Genomic DNA, 4,139 nt, shown 5'->3' with positions numbered 1-4,139 from the left:
AATCATTAAAAAATATTGGAAAGGCTAATCATTTTTTGTCAGTTAACGTATTTTAAACACATGTATCGGTATGGTTGAATTACTGGAACCCTCAGTTTGTCAGAGATGTACTAAGTGGCTAATATCTCAGAAAACAAAAATGTTTTAACCTTTATGAAGCTTATATTGATACATATGAAGAAATAAAATTGACTACATGTTTGGACAGAGACAAAGGAGAATTTCAATATCTTCAGTCAGAACAAGGCCAAGGGCTGACCTCAGAAGAGAGCAGCAGTTGCTTTTGTGCAAGTTCAGGTTGAAGTAGGAGAATATTAAAATAAGTCCAAGGGAGCCCAGACATTCGGTATAGCCCACCTCAGAGAGCATCTCAAGGAAAGATTTGACTCATTGAACTCTCATGACTAAACCAGACGAACTGTGGAATGAAATAAAGAATATAGTAGCTGAAGAAAGCCAAAAGTTATTAAAATGTCAAGAAAGAAAGAAAAGGCAAAAACTGATATCAGAAGAGACTCTGAGACTTACTCTTGAATCTACCCACTGCCATGAAGTTGATTCTGACTCGTAGCTTCCCCATATAGGCTTTAAAAACAAAAAACAGAACCAGTTAACCTCATCTTTATCATGCGAAGTGCAGATAGTGGTTTTGAACTACAGACATTGAAGTTAGGAAACCAACAGTTACTCCCCAGAGCCTATAAGGCTCCTTTAATTAACATCACCAGAAGAAATGACGATTTACAAGGAATGATCAGAAAAATTGAAAGGCTAATGAAAAAGAATAAAGTATTATAATGAAATGTGGTAATAAAAGATCTAGGGTTACAAAGCCAAAGGAAACAACACACTCTATTTTTCAAAATGAAAAAAACTAAAGAAACAATTCAATCCTTGAAGTGTAATAATGTAGACTGTGGGAAAAATAGTGAATCATGCAGGAATTATCAAACAAGATGATACAAATACACAGTTACTCTACCAGAACAGATTGGAAGTTTGTACCATAACAAGTTTGGAAGAGCAACTACCTGGTCAACTGACCAAACAGGCCCATATTTTGTCCACTAAAAGAAAGGTGATCTGACAGAAAATGATAATTATCAACCTTCACTTGTAGTACATCAATAGGGAATATCCAGAAATTCAATTTGGATTCATAAGAGCAGGTAGAGTGAAGGTTATAATTGCTAATATCAGATGCATTTCTGCTCAAATCAGAGAATACCATCTTTTATGGACTATGCAAAGGCATTCTACTACCTGGATCATATGAACTATGAATAAATAGTGCAAAGAATAAGAATTTCAGAACTTTTGATTCTGCTCTTATGAAAACTCCACATAGACCGAGGTTTAAAATCAGGAAAAGCATACAGCAGGTTAGTATAATTTTACTATGTTTATTCAATATATTCAATTTGATGGCTGACTAGACAAGCTGAGAGGCTGGGCTGTATGAAAAGGCGTTCAGCAGAAGTGCAGGAAATCAAGGGAAGAAGTGGGCTGTGCAGATAATCCAGCCTGGTTTAGTGATAGGGAAAAAGACCATAAACTCTGACTGATGAAGACGAAAGAATGCAGTCTTTAGAGTGGATTGCACCTGAATGCAAACCCAAACCCAAATTAATTACCATCAATTCAATTCTGGCACATGGCATCCCTAAAGGGCAAGTTGAAACCGATCCTGTGGGCTTCTGAGACTGTAAATCTTTGCAGGAGTAGAAAGCGTCGTCTTTCTCCTTTGGAGCCACTTGTGGTTTCAAACCACTGACCTTGAGGTTAGCAGCCCAATGGATAACCACTACACCAAATATAAAGAAAAAAAGAGATACAACTTCACCAGAAAGCAACATTAGGATAATTAGAAAAATATTGAGGGTGTCAAAGAATTCATTTTGTCTGAAATCTCAATAAGCACCCATGGAAGCAGAAGTCAAAAAAGCAAAGTATTGGGCAAATCTGCTGCAAAACATCTAACATAGTAAAGACAAAGATGTCACTTTGAACACCAAAGCTCACCTACCACAAGTACGGTGTTTTCATTCCCCTAATATGCATGTGGACATTGGACAAGGAATAAGGACTCTGAAGACGAACTGATGCTTGTGAGTAATAGTGTTGGTGAAGATTGCTGGATTTACTATAGACTCAGCGACACGAACAAATCTGTGCTGGAAGGAACACAGCTACGATGTCCCTCAGAAGTATGCTTGGCAAGGTTTAGCCTCATATACTTTGGATGAGCTCTCAAGAGAGAGTAGTAACCCCTAGAGAAGGACATCCTGCGTCGTAAAACAGAGTGTTAGCAAAGAAGAGGTAGGCCCCCATGCAGAAGGAAATTCTGCTGACGTGTTCCTCTGGGCACTGGGACTGGGCGGTGAGCGGTGAGCCCCTTGACTGGGGCATTCCAGACCAGTCTGGTGAACTATGTAGCTTTTTCCTGCTCAGAGGGAATGGGCTTTCTCAAGCGCTGCTCCATCGCCTGTGTCCCACCAGCCAAGCTCCAAGGACTGAGCCCTTGGCTGACCTGTCTTGAAGATGGGCTCTGGACCCTCCTGTAAGCCTACTGCAAGTTGGAGTGTGATGTGCCTCCGGTTATACCCAATGCCAACTTGCTCCTACCTCACTGTCTCCAGGGCAACCATGATGTGGGCTCTGTCTGCAGATATGAATGCAAGCCAGGCTAATATGTGGCAGAAAGTACGGGGAGTAAATTAAAAAAAAAAAAAACTCCTGAAGAGACAGTGCCTGGACAGTGGACTCTGGGAGCAAGGCAGCTGCATTCCAGTGGTGCGTGAGCCTCCTTCTCCCGTCTGTGAAGGCTTGTATGAATGCGCCAATGGTTTCCAGCTGGGCAGTCAATGTGTGCTCAAGTGCAATCAAGAAGGTGAAAGGCTGCCTATCCTCTGCACTAAGGAAGGACTGTGGACCAGGGAGTTTATGTGAAAACCTGCAGGGAGAATGCCCACCACGTCCCACAGAACTGAGTTTTGTGGAATACAAGTATGAACACGGATATGGAATTGGAGCAGCGTGCTCCCCATCATGCGTTGTCCTTCCAAATGATCCTGTCTTGCTGCCGAAGAACATCACTGCTGACACTCTGGAGCACTGGATGGAACCTGTCCAAGTCCAGAGCGCCCTGTGCACTGGGCGGCAGCAGTGGCACCCAGACCTCTTTCTGATCCACAGCATCCAGTCTTGTGAGCCTTTCCAGGCAGACGGGTGGTGTGATACTATCAACAACTGGGCCTACTGCCACTACGACAGAGGAGACTGCTGCTCTTCCACACTCTCCTCCAAGAATGTTATTCCTTTTGCTGCTGACTGTGACCTGGGTGAATGCACCTGCCGGGACCCCAAGCAGAAGAAATCCAGTAACTGTGGGATCAAGCTCCTTTCTGTGTGGCCCTGGAGGCAGTAAGAAAGTGAGGCCATTGTAGGAGGAAACAAAGGACGAGTGAAGAAGAGAAAGAGAGGCCATGGGAAGAAGGCGGAAGAGCACGTGGAGAAGCAATGGTTATTGGGACCAACTAGGACATGGCCTGGCCTGAGTAGGGAAGGATCTTAGGCAAAAGTTTCTTCAAAGTGATGGTTGATTAAAAGTGTAAAGAAAAGTATGATAGTTATCTAAAGGATGCTCCTCCCTCATTTATATTCTTCTGAACCTAAATCCTCACCTCTTGTCCTAAGCCCCACTCTGCACTCTCCAGGCCCACCCACCTTGTTAACCTGTGCCAGAACCCTCAAAGAGAAGTCACCAGGACACTCCATTAAAGCCCATTAGGAATGGCTTTCAGGGTCTATCTGGCTTCTCCCCCACCCCTTCATCTGTGTAGTCTCCTTAATAAGAATGTTAGTTATTAATCCTTTGTGAGTATTTAAACATAATATATATATATATATAGCTGTCTACTAAGCTGAAAAGTAATCATTGTTCCACATATGCTGCTGTGAAGTTCAAGTCCAAAATGAATGGCAAAAGTTTGAGAACAGTGAGCAATGGATTCAACTATTGCAAGGACTGAGTTGTGCGGGACAGGGCAGTGTTTTGTTCTGTGTACGAAGAGTTGCTATGCATTGAAATGGTCTTGATGGCACTTTAAAACTATGTAAAACATTGATTCTGAAGCAGG

General features: G+C 42.5%; 1 pseudogene; it reads left to right on the top strand.

The window, feature by feature from the left end:
* The first annotated feature begins 2,329 nt into the window (after nt 1–2,329).
* LOC142436265 (pappalysin-2 pseudogene) lies at nt 2,330–3,427 on the top strand (annotated as a pseudogene).
* Nucleotides 3,428–4,139: the final 712 nt, after the last annotated feature.

This window comes from Tenrec ecaudatus, chromosome 1 (assembly GCF_050624435.1).
Source record: "Tenrec ecaudatus isolate mTenEca1 chromosome 1, mTenEca1.hap1, whole genome shotgun sequence".
Lineage (NCBI taxonomy): Eukaryota > Metazoa > Chordata > Mammalia > Afrosoricida > Tenrecidae > Tenrec > Tenrec ecaudatus.
This window is presented reverse-complemented; position numbering and strand designations above follow the sequence as displayed.